Source organism: Chlorocebus sabaeus, chromosome 21, assembly GCF_047675955.1.
Source record: "Chlorocebus sabaeus isolate Y175 chromosome 21, mChlSab1.0.hap1, whole genome shotgun sequence".
In the NCBI taxonomy this organism is placed as follows: Eukaryota; Metazoa; Chordata; class Mammalia; order Primates; family Cercopithecidae; genus Chlorocebus; species Chlorocebus sabaeus.
In genome coordinates this window covers 19,587,039-19,603,815 of record NC_132924.1, presented here as the reverse complement: position 1 = coordinate 19,603,815, position 16,777 = coordinate 19,587,039, and the positions used below count along the sequence as shown (strand labels likewise).

Sequence of the window (16,777 nt, the reverse complement as noted above, 5' to 3'; positions counted from 1 at the left end):
GTCTGAACAAATGCTTCCCATTTTGGACAGGCTGGTCTGGCAATTCCTGTTATGAGAGGAAGGTCAGCCTTCAAGTATTATCCTAGCTCCCTCGTGACTTCTTGGGCACTGTGGGCAAATCATGAGACAGAAGACTCTCCTTTAGTCAAAACTTTTCAGAGAAAGAAAAATAGACATTTATATGTGGATTGGTTAAACTTGAGCCTGTCCAAAAACACAGGACAGACTAAAATGCATGAAAACCATTTCCAGAACAGAAGGCTGCCTGGTGGACACACTCTAGGACTTAAACAATAAAATAATGTGCAATTTAGTTTTAAGTAATATTGAAGATTCAGTACAGTAGTCCCCCCTTATCCTCCAGGGAGACATTTCAGTGGATGCCTGAAACCACAGATAGTCCCAAATCTGTATACACTAAGTTTTTTCTTATAAATATATACTTATGACAAAGTTTAGTCTATCAATTAGGCACAGTAAGAGATTAACAACAATAATAATAAAATCAAATAATTACGATATGCTGTAATAAGTTATAGGAATGTGATCTCTCTCTCTCTCTCTGTCTCTTTCTGAAAATGTTTTCTTGTACTGCACTTATTTATTTTTGGACCATGATTGACCACAGGTAACTAAAACCTCAGAAATAGAAACCTTGGATAAGGAGAGACTACTGTAACAAATGTCCAAAACTGTGCTGGGCAATTGACAGAATCAGTCCATCAGGTAGCAACTGTTATTGCCACAGTTAAGGGACCGGTTAAGTATCTAAGACCCAAAGCTAGTAGGTGGCCACAAATCACGATATAGAATAACCCTCACATACACATAGACAGACACACTAGCGCAAAGAAAGCAGAAGTCACTTTGGGGCTGTACTGTCATGCAAGAATGGGAATACATTCAAGAAATGTGTTGTTAGGCGATTTTGTTGTGAGAACATTATGGAGTGCACTTACACGGACCCACATGGTAGAGCCTACTACATACCTAGGCTGTATGGTATAGCCTGTTGCTCCTAGGATACAAACCTGCACAGCATGTTACTATACTGAGTACTGTAGGCAACTGTAACACAATGGTATTTGTGTATCTAAAGATAGTTAAACATAGGAAAAGTACAGTAAAAATACCGTATTGGCCGGGCGCCATGGCTCACACCCATAATCCCAGAACTTTGGGAAGCCAGGCGGGCAGATCACGAGGTCAAGAGATCAAGATCATCCTGGCCAACATGGGGAAACCCCGCCTCTACTAAAAACACAAAAATCAGCTAGGCATGGTGGCACACGCCTGTAATCCCAGCTACTTGGGAAGCTGAGACAGGAGAATCGCTTGAACCCAGGAGGCAGAGGTCGCAGTGAGCCAAAATTGTGCCACTGCACTCCAGCCTGGAGACAGAGCGAGACTCCATCTCATTTAAAAAAAAAAAAAAAAAAAAAAAAAAAAAAGGTTGGGCACTGTGGCTCAAGCCTGTAATCCCAGCACTTTGGGAGGCTGAGATGGGCGGATCATGAGGTCAGGAGATGGAGACCATCCTGGCTAACACAGTGAAACCCCGTCTCTCTAAAAAACACAAAAACACTAGCCAAGCGAGGTGGCGGGCGCCTGTAGTCGCAGCTACTCGGGAAGCTGAGGCAGGAGAATGGCGTAAACCCGGGAGGCGGAGCTTGCAGTGAGCTGAGATCTGGCCACTGCACTCCAGCCTGGGCGGCAGAGTGAGACTCCATCTCAAAAAAAAAAAAAAAAAAAAAAAATTACGATATTATAATCTTATGGGACAACTGTCACATATGCAATCCATTGTTGATCCATTATCTTCATGTGGATCATGAATGCACTTTTTAAAAAACATTTAATATTTAAAACTGATGGTAAATCACAATTATAATGGAATTCCAAAGATAGAGACATTGACCCATCTTTGGTCCATGTTCTCTCCAAAAATCTGACCTTACCTGAAATTCATAGAATCTGTCTCTCTCTCTCTCTCTCTCTTTCTCTCTCTCTCTGTCTCTCTCTCTCTCTCTCTCTCTCTCTCACACACACACACACACACACACACACACACACACACACGGCAAATCAGTGTACTACACAGACTCGCCAAACATGCTTCCTGGTTCTAAAAACGTGAGACAGCAATTCCACTAAAACTAATGATTAATGTCAGAGAAGTAGTGAGTATCGATTGTATTCATTTTATGTCGAGGATCAGGTAGCATCATTAAGAATGAAGGCAAGGTTGTGGGTTTCATGTCCACAAAAGCTGTGTTCATAACTGCCATCTTGCACAAATAAATGACTAATGCTGCCCTCACAAGCACGCACATCACCGGGCTGATGGGCTGAGAGAGCAGCCAGGTGAATGCATAGTCTTCTGCCAGGGTCCTCCAGGCCCCGGGGCTGCCATCCCTAACCTAGGGCAGCCTCCTGTTCTTTCTGCTCTGTTAGAAGCTGCAGTGAGTGGACGGAGGTCCCACTGACGTCATCATAAAGCCACCACACCAACCTCAGGGGGCCCCCAACATCACTGTAAGTCCCACTCTTATGCACTCAGTATCTTTTCCCATTCCTCAAAAAGGTAATTCAAAATATTCACCATTCTTAAACCCAATTATTCTATTCATATCAGCCTTCACAACCTCATGGTAAGAACTAGGGAAAGGAGGAGCTGACCACAGAAGGCATGAACGTTCCCACCCCAGTCTTGAAGAAAAGGTGTGAGGGGCCTCTGATTTCCTCCCTCTTACAAATTGTTTTATTTATTTGTTTGTTTACTTATTTTAAATTGACAGAAAAAAAAAGTGTGTATTTATTTAAACATGATGCTTAAAGTATACATACACACACATTGTGGAACAATTAACTCTGCTTAATTAGAAAGTGCATTACCTCACATAATTATCATTCTTGTGGTGAAAACGTTTAACATCCACTCTCAGCATTTTTCAAGAATGCAATGTAGGGTCACTAACTACAGTCACCATGCTGTACAATCGATCTGTTGAACTTATTCCTCCGACCTAACTGTAATTTTGTATCCTTCAACCAGCATCTCCCCAGTCCTGTCCCACAAGTGCCCCATCCTCTGGTTACCTACCACCATTCTACGCTCCAATTCCATGAGTTCAACTTTAATTTTACCTCCCACATATGAGTGAGAACACATGGTATTTTTCTGTATATGCCTGGCTGATTTCACTTGACATAATGTCCTCCGGTACCATCCACATTGTCAAAAATGACAGGATTGCCTTCTTTTTAATAGCTGCCTAGTATTCCACTGTGTATATAACACATTTTCCTTCTCCATTTGCCCATGGACATGCGTTGATTCTGTATCGTGCCCATTGTGGATAAGGCTGCAATGAACATGGCACTGCAGATCTCTCTTTAAAATACTGATTTGAGGCTGGACATGGTGGCTCATGCCTCTAATACCAGCACTTTGGGAAGCCGGGATAGGCAGATCACTTGAGACCAGGAGTTTGAGACCAGCCTGGCCAACATAGTGAAACCCTCTCTCTACTAAAGGTACAAAAGCTAGCTGGTTGTGGTGGTACAAGCCTGTAATCCCAGCTACTTGGGATGCTGAGGCAGGAGAATCACTTGAACCCAAGAAGTGGAGGTTGCAAAGAGCCGAGATCGCGCCACTGCACTCCAGCCTGGGGCGAGACTCCACCTCAAAATTTATATATTGATTTAACCTGGCCTCCTTCTGTCTTCCACACTCCCCACATGTCTGCCACAGCCTCCTGATCACCTTCGTTGTCCCCACTGCAAGCCATTTTTCCCACTGGGGCCAAAGGGTATTTTTTAAAGCAGATGGTATCCCACCACTCTGCTCTTCCCACTCACATGAAGGCTGGATCTCAGTTTCTAGCATCACCTTTATGAGCCTCCACCAATAGGACTCATATGCCTTTCCACTCACATGCTCTACCTCCATCCTCCTATCCCCAAACCATGCCTATCCAACAAGCATCCTACCCTGATTGGTACCACTTCCCCAAACCACCAACAATGCTTATGCTTTAAGTATTTGCTTCCACTGCTTCCTCAACCTCCAATGCCTCTCTCCTTTGTCTTATTCTCCAGCCCCCAGTTCCCACGCCTGTCTGCCCCCGCCATCACTATTGACATGTGAAGGATTTAACTTCTCACCTCTTCTGTGAGACTTTCCTTCATGCTCTATAGATGTTGTTTATACTGTACTTAATAAGTGTACTGAATTTTGCTTGTTTACTTATCCAATTATAAATATCTTAACAGCAGGCCCCATATTTTGTTAACCTTCACAATCAAATAAAGTGCTTACACTTAGCACACCCTCAATAAGTGTTTGTTGACTATGGAAACACATCAGTAAAAACGATTCTTACACTTATAACTGCAAAGAAGTTCAGAAAACAGATGGTCCAGGGTTTTCTATATTTTATTTCCCTAAATTCTGTCCGCAACCTCTTCTGAGCTTCATTCCATTGGAGTATGCTTAAGGAAAAAAGAAAAGTTCTTATTAGACAGAATTCCCCTGGACAGGGTCTACACGTGAAAAGTTTTATTGTATGCACGACTTCCCCGAGACACTCCTTCGGGAAAGGAAGGAAGTTCAAATTTCTCTGTGGGCTGGCAAATTTTCTGTACTTATTGGCATGGCTATGGTGAATTCGTATCTCCTCAGAAAAAAGGCCAACCAAATGCTACATGATTTAAAATTTGGAAAATAAACAAAAGTAATGTCTCTCAATTACTTTCAAAAGCTTTCAGGAGCAAGTTGTGAGTGTGCTTTCAAGTGTACGAAGTTGAGGCTTAAGAAACTACCAGAATCACACCTTAGAGGGTAACACTTTTTATCTTCTAAGGAATGTATAGCCTGCTACGTGGGGTTCTTACAGGTGTTTGTGATTCTTTTTATAAGAATCCACCTTGGTGGATCACCTGAGGTCAGGAGTTCGAGACAAGCCTCGCCAACATGGCAAAACCTTGTTTCTAAATATATAAAAATTAGCTGGGCATGGTGGCACGTGCCGTAGTCCCAGCTACTCAGGAGGCTAAGGCAGGAGAATCACTTGAACCCGGAAGGTGAGATCTTGCCACTGTCCTCCAGCCTGGGTGACAGAGTGACATTCTGTCTGAAAAACAAAAAAAGAGTTCACAATGTGAAATCGATATATTGGCTATACTGTAGATGAAGAAGTGGAAGCGTGAAGTATTTAAATAACTCACTGATGTCTCAGAGTGGAGAACTTATAGAGCAGGGATGCAAAGCCGTGTCTATTTGATTTTGAATTTGTTAAATTCCTGATATTTGGCAATTGGCTATTAGTTGTCATTCCTGACAGGTTGTGATAGTCAGGGTGACATTTATTAGTTGCATTAATTTTTAAGAATCAACGTTGGTCACAGACCTGAGACATCTATCTGCATGACTATCGTAAATAAGGACAAGAGTCCCAAATGTTAGGGAAGGGGATTCCTCTATGTTGCATTTTTTCCATCAGGCTGTATGCCCTTAGAAACAATCCGTGGTCCTTTGTTTTCTTCTATAAACCAAACAATCTATGAGTATCTTTCTGCAGTTGTCCTAGTCAATTATCAGTAGTATCTGAAGTTATATTATTTTAAATAACACTGTCAGGAGCTCTGTATAGCTGCTTTCTTTAAATTTACAATCTATTGATGAACCAACATAAAGATATCAAAACAATTGGAGACTAATACTAATAAACAGTAATTATATAATTGCAAAAAAAACCACCTCATACATACGCATCCTAGCAACATATCATATACAGAACTGAGACCACATCTTTCACATACCTTCTCTCTTTGATTTGGCCACAACCAGCATCATCTTAAGTCTGGCACCCGTAAGTCATTAATTGACTAAGGTTACCCTAAAGTTAGGGTAACTTAAGGTCAAAGGTAAGAGCTCCAATATTCCTTTGGCCTTTTCCACCACTATTAAGTAACTCCCAGCAACAACAAACAAATAACAGCCTCAACCCACTCCTAATCCTTGTCCTTGGCACTGATAGATTTCAGAAGAAAAACTCACCAAACAACAGACACCACTCAAAGAACAGAGAAGGCAGCTGGTATGACTTAATAAGCATGCAGCCCAATGTAGAGAAGCTGGAGAATCGTACTTTTCCTGAGCCAATATAAGAGGTGTTTACATTAACCAAAGTACTCATCAATGTACCTACAACTTTCAATTCAAGACAGATGAGACAAAAGTAAAACTAAATTGCTCCCAGAACATGTTAAAGTATAAAAGGTGAAAATACAGCAAACACCTGTTAGGTCTTGCCAATTGTTATTTCCCACATATTTTCTTATAAGTGACAGATTTTTTTAAACACTTCTAAAGATGAATGCAAAATGTAAACGCCAAAGCAAGTGTGCATTTGTATGGCTTTGATGTACGCCTGGGAAGAAAGTAACCTTGTGAGAATGAGACAGAAAAACAACTAAGACTGCTTCCCACAGCCAATATAATTACAATAAAGCCTGATAAGTTAGCTTAATACAATGCCAGACAAAATTCTGAAGGGGTTGGGCACAGTGGCTCATGCCTGTAATCCCAGCACTTTGGGAGGCCAAGGCTGGTGGATTACCTGAGGTCAGAAGTTCGAGACCTGCCTGACCAATATGGTGAAACTCCATCTCTACTAAAAATACAAAAATTAGCCATGCGTGGTGGTGCATGCCTGTAGTCTCAGTTACTTGGGAAGCTGAGACGGGAGAATTGCTTGAACCTGGGAGGTGGAGGTAGCAGTGAGCCGAGATCATGCTACTGCACCCCAGCCTAGGCAACAGAGTGACACTCCATCTAAAAATAAAAAAATAAAAAATAAAAAAATTCTAAAGGGATACTTTTAATCATGACATCTTTCAGAGAATACATAAGCAACATCTAGGTATCCACCACACAGGTTCAATACGTTAATATTTTGTTACATTTGCTTAAAAATTCTTCTCTTGAAGGAAATAAGATGACACAGATAGAGCTGACCCCTCTCCATCTTGTTCCCTTTCCACTCTCCCCAGAGGTAACCACTATTGCAGAAATGATTATATCAATGCACGTTTTTATATTTTCACTTCATACATATGAATTCAATAAGTAACATAATTCTACAAAGGTGTTCCTCAAGTTCAGCTAGAAGAAAAAGTCGAATAGAAGCCAAGAGCCATTTGGAAAGGAAGAATAATAAGAGATAATGTGCACTATCGGATAAAATGTACTTTATGTATAACATCTGAAAGAGTATGGTACAACAAAATAATAGGTTGATCATAGAATAAAATTTTACACTAAAAGAACCTAAAATATATATTAAGGCAGTAACCAATACAAGTATCACTTCAAATCAGTGATAGAAAAACTGGTAAACAATTATCTACCCCCAAAGAACTAAAAAAGTTTTTAAAAAACAGACTTCAACAGACACTTCAGAAAAGAAGATATCCAAACAGCCAATAAATACCTTAAAAAGATACTTGAGTCCCTCAGTCATCAGAGACAAATGAAAACCACAACTGGATACCACTGCATAGTCCAAAGAAGGGCTACAATGAAATGTAAATGACGAGTTGAGTTGAGGAGTGCAGCACACCAACATGGCACATGTATACATATGTAACAAACCTGCATGTTGTGCACATGTACCCTAGAATGTAAGGTATAATAATAATAATACAAAAAAGAAAAAAGAAAACCACTGCCCAGGAACATAAAAAGGGAACAAATGGAAGACCCTGGACTTAACGGCTGAGTGGAGCAGAGCTGCCCCCAAACTGGAACTGCTGCTTCTGGACATCAGAAAGAGACCAATCAATTTCTATTTCTTTTAAGCCACTTGTGACGGTTAATTTTATGTGTCAACTTGACTGAACCATAGGATGTTCCGATAGCTGGCACCACATTATTTCTGGGAGTGTCTGTGTGGGTGTTTCTGGAAGAGATCAGCATCTGAATCAGTGGATTGAGGAAAGAAGGTCTGCTCTCACCAGTGCAGGCAGGCATCATTCAATCTATTGAGGGCCTGCATAGAATGAAAAAGTAGCAGAATGGAAAACCTGCTATTTTTTTAAGCAGGGGCATCCTTCTTCTGCATCGGAACCCTGGAGCATCTGAACTCTGAGTTCTTGGGTCTAAAGACTGTGGGACTTACACCAGTGGTCCCCTGGTCTGTGAGGTCTCAGTCTCGGACTGAGAGTTACATCACCAGTGGCTCTGGTTTTCAGCCTTTGGACACAGACTAAATCCCACCACTGGCTTTTCTGGGTGTTCAGCTTACAGACAGCATATTGGGGGATTTCTAGTCCTCATAATCAAGTGAGCTAATCCCCACAATAAATCTCCTCTTCTATGGCTTTATACAAAAAAAAAAGAAAAGAAAAATACAGAAAATACCAAGTGCTGACAAGAATGAGAAGCAATTCTGTACAACCCCTTGGGAAAAGTATTTAGGCAGTGTCTACTAAAGCTAATATATGCACACCCTAGGAGACAAGAATTCCACTCCTAGGTTTATGCCCAATAGAAATGTGTATTCAGATCCACCAAAAGACAGCTACCTGACAGCCAGTGTTCCTGACAGCCAAACCCTGGAAGCCGCCCAAATGCCCATCAGCGGTAGCGTGGATAAACAGAGCAAGTGTTTCTTTCTTGATCTGGGCTCTGTTTACATGGTGTGTTCATTTTGGGAAAATTCATCAGGCTGCTCACTTATGCTATGTGACTTTTTAATCTGTGTATTGTATTTCAATTAAAAAGTTTAAAAAGCAAGGTGAGGTTTTCACCTATCCTGTCTTCTTTTAAAATATTTCACTAACGTTGATACGTGTTTCTGAAAATGAGCACTCACATAAACAGCTGATGTAAATATAAGTCGCTGTGTTTCTTGGAGCTAATTGGGTAAGATGTAGTCAAAGCACACAGATTTTTTTTGGAAGGATTTTCATCACATCATTATTCACAATTGAAAAAAAAAGGTGCACGTCCAATGATAGGGGATTGAATGAGTAACTTCATAGCCACTAAAGCCAAGTTGGAGAAGAGTGGTTCATGACACAGAAAATGATCCTAGCATATAGTTACCTGAACAGAGAGAAAGACTGAAAATATATCAAAGTGTTAACCTTTATTTTCCAAGTGGTGAGATTCTAGGCCAGGTTCGTGTTTTTCTTTTATGCATTTCTTAATTTCCCAACGAGCAAGTATTCCTTTCATAAAAATAAAAACTCAGCCAAGCACCGTGGCTCACGCCTGTAATCACAGCACTTTGGGAGGCTGAAGTGGGTAGATCACCTAAGGTCAGGAGTTTGATACCAGCCCGGCCAATGTGGTAAAACCCAGTCTCTACTAAAAAATATAAAAATTAGCCAGGCATGGTGGCGCATGCCTGTAGTCCCAGATACTCAAGAGGCTGAGGCAGGAGAATCACTTGAACCTGGAAGGCAGAGGTTGCAGTGAGCCAAGATCACGCCACTGCACTCCAGCCTAGGCGACAGAGGGAAACTCCGTCTCAAAAACTAAATAGATAAATAAAAATAAAAATAAAAACACATTTAAGACAGAGGAGAGCAGGGAATAGCATGGATGAGTCTAAGGTCTCAGGCTGGAGTGAGCAGGCTATGTGAACTTCGGTGAAGTTAGAGGCGTCCTGCATTCCTGGGGCTCCTTTAGGCTCCATTTTTACTGGAACTCTAAAATGAATTGTTTTAATAATTTCTATATAATAAACCATCTAATCTTCATGAGATGATGCAGCATCTTCTCCAAGTGTCCCTGTGAAAAGCTTAGTGCCCTTGCTTCTGCTGCATCTGAATGCTGCTGCCTAACTTTTCAGTAACAACGCTCCCCAGCTCCTGCCTGTAAATGCCATTCTGAAAGAATAAATTACAAATATGGGTTACTTGAGAGGTTCAGTGTTTAGGGGTCTGGTAATCAAAGTTTATTGTACTCTTGGTTTTGTTTCTTTTTTCCACTCCAAAAAGTTTAATGCAACTAAATTAGCATCAAAGAAATTTGCAAAAGCTCTAAGTGAAGCCATGATGAAATATAACTACATAAAACCAGATGCCAAACAGAAAACTATGCAAAGCACTCTATGAGGATGTTCAAGAGGTTTGAAAGAGGGCCACGATCGGGGAGGAGTTAGTCACACAAGAGTCCAAAATGTTCCTTCTGGCTGCCACACACATCTTCTTCCAGGAAGATGAGTATAGGAAGCCTGGTGGGTAATGAATAATACCAGGTCTAAATCAAGAAAACATACATTTCAGATTTTAAAGGATCAACTGCTGTTGTGACAGCAAATTGTAATTATCAGCAATTCAGACAAAATTGGGCAAAATCTCTCTGAATTTATACCTGAAACTGATACCTGTAGAATACCCTTCAAAATACTTGCAATTTTTTTTTTATTTTTATTTTAGAGACAGGGTCTCACTCTGCTGCCCAGGCTGGAGAGCAATAGCATGATCATAGCTCACTGCAGCCTTGACCTCCTGGTTCAAGTGATCCTCCCACCTCAGCCTCCCAAGTAGCTGGGAGTACAGGCAGGTGCCACCATGCCCAGCTAATTTTTTAATAATTTTTTTGTGGAGACAGTTTCTTTTTCAAAAAATTTATTTATATAAGATATATTTTATTCCACATTTCACATAGGAATATCAGTAATAAAATATCTTTTAGTTATTTCCCCAAAAGAGATGAATGGTCATTCCCAGGTCAATGTACTTAAAAATGGGTCCTGTCACTGACCCCAGGACATACAATGTTTGGGACTTGGAAGACTCAGGTGGTTGTATTAGGCTAGCAGAGATCTGGGTATTCTTTTTTATTATTATTATTATACTTTAAGTTCTAGGGTATATGTGCACAACATGCAGGTTTGTTACATATGTATACATGTGCCATGTTGGTGTGCTGTACCCATTAACTCGTCATTTACATTAGGTATATCTCCTAATGCTATCCCTCCCCATCCCTCCCCACAATAGGCCCCAGTGTGTGATGTTCCCCTTCCTGTGTCCAAGTGATCTCATTGTTCAATTCCCACCTATGAGTGAGAACATGCGATATTTGGTTTTCTCTTCTTGCGATAGTTTGCTGAGAATAATGGTTTCCAGCTGCATCCATGTCCCTATAAAGGACACGAACTCATCCTTTTTTATGGCTGCATAGTATTCCATGGTGTATATGTGCCACATTTTCTTAATCCAGTCTGTCACTGATGGACATTTGGGTTGATTCCAAGTCATTGCTATTGTGAATAGTGCTGCAATAAACATACGTGTGCATGTGTCTTTATAGCAGCATGACTTATAATCCTTTGGGTATATCCCCAGTAGTGGGATGGCTGGGTCGAGACAGGGTCTTGCTATGTTGCCCATGCTGGCCTCATACTCCTGGCCTCAAGCAGTCCTCCTTCCTTGGCCTCCTAAAGTGCTGGGATTAGAGGTGTGGCCCACCACGCCTGGTCTCTGGAATAGTATTTGACTAAACAATGTGATGGTACATTTTGGCCTAAACAAAATCTTCAGTGGCTTTTAATCCAAGATGGACCCACACATGTGATGTACACAGCTTAATTTAAAAGGAATTCTGAATTTCCTGTTCTAAACTTAGATTATATTAACTCATTCCTCTCAAGCTCCCCTTATTTATGGGACATCTTTCCTCTTATTTTATATCCTGCAAAATTCCTGTGGAAATTGGAGCCCATGTCATAGAGATTTGAATATCAAGAATATGAAGGGATAGAGAGAGCTCTTTAAATCACATGACCCAAATCGTTCATTTTCACAGATAAATTGATGCACAGGAATAATCTTTTGAATTCTTAACGTGCAATCAACTACAAAGTTAGCTAGGCTACAACTATGTAATCACACCATGTTGTATATGAGAAAGACTCAGCTCCTCGTTTCCTATCACTGAGAGGTTCTCTCTCTCTCTCTTTTTTTTTTTTTTTGAGACAGAGTCTCACTCTTACAGATCATCATTCCTCCAAAGAGAATTCTAATCATTCAACCAAAATTTTCCAAGAGAAAGTTAGAGCTCCAAATACTCCCTGTAAAGGAGAGCCTCTGGCAAATGCTAGGTCATATATCTCTTTAAGACCCTGAAAAAAAAGGGCATAGGCCCATGTCCATAAAGTGCTGTGTAAAATAATTCCAAAGGGGTTCCCCCATTCTCAGACGCCTCTCCATCGAAGTCAAGGGTTCTGGGATTACTGGTGAAGATGCCCTGCTGTCGAAGATGGTTCATTTCCCTTAGATCTCATATTATTGGGCTTCAAGTGGTTGTCACTGTGGTCAACGGTATTTGTTTACAGAGGCAGGAGCTACGCTTTGCTAGACCTTGAAAACTGACATTATCACCACAAGAGAGAGTTTGTATAAAAATTTTACTCTTTTTTTTTAAGCGCATATAATCCCTCACTTCTATTCAAAAATGAAAGCCCCCTCCCTCCGCAAGTTAAAATAAGGTACAAAATTATGCTAGCATTTATCTGTAAGAATTGTACTTGTATTATTAGTATACTCAAGTATTATAAAGTTTCTATATTTGGTAAAGACTCACTTTCTCCCCACCACCAACCTCCCGGCCCACAGAGCAGTGCAAATACCACGGATCTAGTCTGGAACAGTGACTCAGCAGTATTTCGTAGCCTGGTCCCAGCTAATATTATCACTTCATTATTAAGAAAGGGTTTTTTCTCTTCTACACCTCACTTGCAACTCTGAACTTTTTGAAAAAGTAGTAAACAAAAATAAAATATGCTTTTTAAAAATCATATCTTTTTTCTCACGAAGAAAAGGGGAGTGACAAGAGATTTGCAAATTGTCTTCTTATCCCTCTCTCTCTTTACAATCTGTTGTTGTGGAAGAGAATCAGGGCAGATACTTTGCAGATATCCAGATGAAGGCCTAGCAATAGGTACATGTAGGACCATGTTTCCTCTTCAATCTAGAAAAACCAACAAACTACCTTGGGTTAAACCAAGACTAGTCAGTGGGAAGAACAAGCAACAAGAGAAATTTTTCTGCTGTAACACTGCACCAGCCTGTTTAATCCTTGGATTCCCCAGTATTCAACCAATATGTATGCTGATATGGGTGTGTGTGAATACACATGTAGATAGACAACCGAGAGATTTATGAGCATCTTTTTTTTTTGTTTGTTTTCCTGAGTCATCCAGTTTTTTGGGCCAAACAGATGGATAAAAATATTCTAATTTTGTATGAAGCCGATCAAAGAAAGTGCTTTGAATTTATGTGAAAAAGTTTCCCATTAAGATGGTAGCTGTTTTTTCAAGCATGATTCTTTTTAATTACGGAAAAGAGCCGAAAGGCTTTGTCAGAGGGCACATGTTTTCTATAAATCAAAATGTAAATAAATGTGAGATTATTTCACTGGGCATACATATGGTTTTTGCTAAGTAAACTCTATTTATAAAACATTGTTAGCCTACACAGGAACTGCTGTCAACGTTTATAGGAAAGGAACTTTTCTACTGCTCTCAAACTTGCCAGGATTTGAAAACAAGCCTAGAAACATTAGTATTTTAGGAAAGATTGAATTTAAACCTAATGTGAAATGGACCACTGTATGTTTTCTGGTTTTTAAATGCTTGGAAGAAATCTTCAATTGTATATTAGCTTCATATTTTACCAGAAAAATGTTTAAAATTGATGGAAGTTCCATTATTTCAATCATGCCATTGTTCTAATCTTTTTAGAAGTTCTCTTTTGGTTATAGGTAGCGATCTCAGATTATTTTTCTTATCACTGCCACTAAAACAAAAAATATTCTGTGAAAGGGGAGTCTTCGACATTAATTAAAGCCTAGTATTCATAATTACCACACTATCTCCCCCGAAAGGTTCATTTGCACCATCTCTTCTCTTAATTATACTCATCCTTGACCATAAACACATTTATCAGTTCTGCTCAGAGCAGTCCTCAAAATGAATCTGCTGTGAAACGAATTAGCCATAAGCAAGCATGAAGCAAGAGTCCTTGACAACCAACAGCAAACCAATACGGTAATGGTAACCTTAATAATAATTTACGTTCTCCACTTTCCATTCAACTTTTATTTCTTGAGCTGCAGCGCCTTCCAAAACAGAATTTTTTCCGATGCTTTTGTAATCAATCCCTACTCTAGGTGGATGTAAGCCAATGGTTACAGTCGTGAGCAGTTCCCGAAAGAGACATCTCGCTCTATCTCTCTCCCTCTTGCTTTTTATTTTTTCCTTTCAAGTTGCATCTCTCCCAATTGTAAGATTGTCATCTCTTGGCATGAAATGCATTTGTTTTTATTTTTAAAGATAAACATGCACACAGAAATGACTCATCCTCTTGAATGACAAGGGGAAAATATTAGGTAGTTCCACAAAAATAACTCAAAGGATTTTAAAATCCACGTAAGAAACTCCTGAATTTCCAAGTTAATAAAACACTTAAATATATTTTAGGATTATCTAACATGTAATTATCTGTATATGACTAAACTGCTTTGGAAATGATGTAAAATATTTCACTCCCAAGTATCTTTCCCAATTTGTATGTCGAATTCGAAAAAATTAACCCAATTTATAAAGAAGACTCCATTTCTTTGCAATATATCTAAAAGGGAAAGGTTGCTTATAAAATGTAACCGTGGTTCCAATAAGCTTAAAAAATAGTCATAGATAAAGAAAAATACAATTATTTTCTGTATCATTCGTTTTTCTAATTTTGCGGATTGAGAGCTAGCAACCCTAATAGACGCTAATGAATTTGAAATTATAAGAAAAGGCCGAGTTCTCCAGAACTTCTGCTCCTAATCAATCACCAGAGATCAGTGACATCATTAGCGCCTTTGATCACAGCTCCTCTTTCAAGCTCAGATGGGATGGATTGATCCTTGCTGGCACAGAGAATGGAGAAACACCTAGGAATACAATTCACCGTGAAACATGAGAGGTCATCAGCATCTCTTCCCTTCCTTCAAGAGGAACAGAGAGCACATTCCAGAGCAGCCCAACACCAAACAATAGAGCCACCTCATTAAATCCAAACCTAATTCCCGTCTCATCTTCCTAGGATTCCTAAAGCACTTTAAGAGAGGAAGGGATAATAAGCTACTTTTCTTTCAAAGAACCTAGGTTACGAGCCTTTCAGTGTGTTCTTCCTTACCCAACACACCTACCCGGGGCTGGCCCCAAATCCCCTCACCATGTGGGGAGGGAAAGAATCTGTGGATTTTGTTCTCCCATTTTCCCCATTACGATGCACTTAAACAAAGCAGGACTTCCCCTTCTACTTCCGAATTTTACATAACGAAACAAGTAATATTTGAGAAATAAAATTGTACTTAATAAAACTGCCAGTTACTCTACATTGGCCAAGAAGAAAGTCCTTGAATATAATGTTAACCGCTACAATTTCAAAATGCTTGCATTGCAGTCACTTAGCATGTTCTCCTCTGAAATGGTCACTTTGGGAATGAAAAGTTTTAATTGACCTTTTCTACATTTGTTCCATGGTTGTTTTCTCCCCCTCCCTATTTGTAATAGCAGTCTAATTGAGCTTCGTGACTGGTGGTGAAATGTAGTTTATTATCTCCCTCATCAGGTGATCAATGATTTCATTAATAAGACAGATAACAAAACTGTCATATCATCGACACTGTTATGAAAGATGATCCTAGCTTCCCGCTCCATTTTCCAAGGTCTGGGGTTCTCTGTGGCAGCTCTGAGTCCATTCAATATTTTCCACAGACAGAGAAAAGTGAAAATCCATTTTGAAACCAATTTCAATTAGGATCCAGAAGCTGTTATCACAGGTGTCGCAGAATGGGCCCGTAAGTGGAAATGTCGCCTATCCATTCTGAAATGAAACCTTATCAGGGGCTACAAAGATGGCTGGGGACAGCCTATCTGTAAATTACTTTTCGTCCTGTGTTAACTCAACCTTAGTTCTGTCATATGGAATTCTTTCCATCCACTAGTAATAATCTAATGACTAACTAGACACAGCACCCAAACGGCTTCCAGCTGGGCAGGGCTGTCCCCAGAAACCCTTAAACATGGGTACAAATGCAAACACACTCTGGCCTGCAGGCAAGCAAAGGGACAGGCATGCTTTAAATGATAGAACTAAAAGTTTATTATGGGAAATAAAAGAAGCCCGTCTCCACCCATTGCATTCCTGGTGATTTTTCAATTGCAAACTCCAAGGCCCTGTTATTTCATTAATGCAGCACCCAAGTAGTGAGGCTTTTCTCTCACATCTTTCAGTCTCCTTTTAGCAAATTATCCCATGACGGCAGATTTATTCAGTCAAAGACCTCGGACTTTGAGAGGCAACAAAAGAATCAAGAGACTTTCTGGTCCACCTGCCTGGCGAATGATGAGGCAGGGAAAAGTCTCCCCCAGAGAAACCAATCAAACCATTGTGTGGCACAGTCAGACCTTTTCAACTGTCAAGCCAGAGAGCAGGGAAAGAGATGAAAGAACGCGGGATGAAGCTACCATTTACGGAACCATGTGGGAATGGTCTCCTAAGATTTAATAATTGGGATGGAACTCAACTTTCTACAACTAAAGAAAAAAAAGAGAAAGGAAGAAAGGGACCAGGAAGAGGAAAGAGTCGAAGAAAGGGAAAAAAGAGCAGGCAAGAAAAAAAAAATAACAGACTAAATTGCACTAGGAATAACTTAATATAAAAATTCTGTCTACCTGACACAAAGTCCAATCTATATCAGTAA

General features: G+C 40.0%; 1 protein-coding gene across 2 annotated transcripts in view; it reads right to left on the bottom strand.

Annotated features, from left to right (window-relative positions):
• The window catches only part of GLI3 (GLI family zinc finger 3), a 279,045-nt gene that overhangs the window by 238,977 nt on the left and 23,291 nt on the right, over nucleotides 1-16,777 (bottom strand). The window contains exon 3 of one of the 2 annotated variants that reach the window (XM_073008936.1): nucleotides 4,386-4,494. The exons of the other annotated variant lie outside the window; for it this stretch is intronic. The gene's annotated coding sequence lies outside the window, so the exon portion shown is untranslated. The remainder of the gene's footprint in view (nucleotides 1-4,385; nucleotides 4,495-16,777) is intronic. 2 annotated transcript variants of the gene reach the window in all.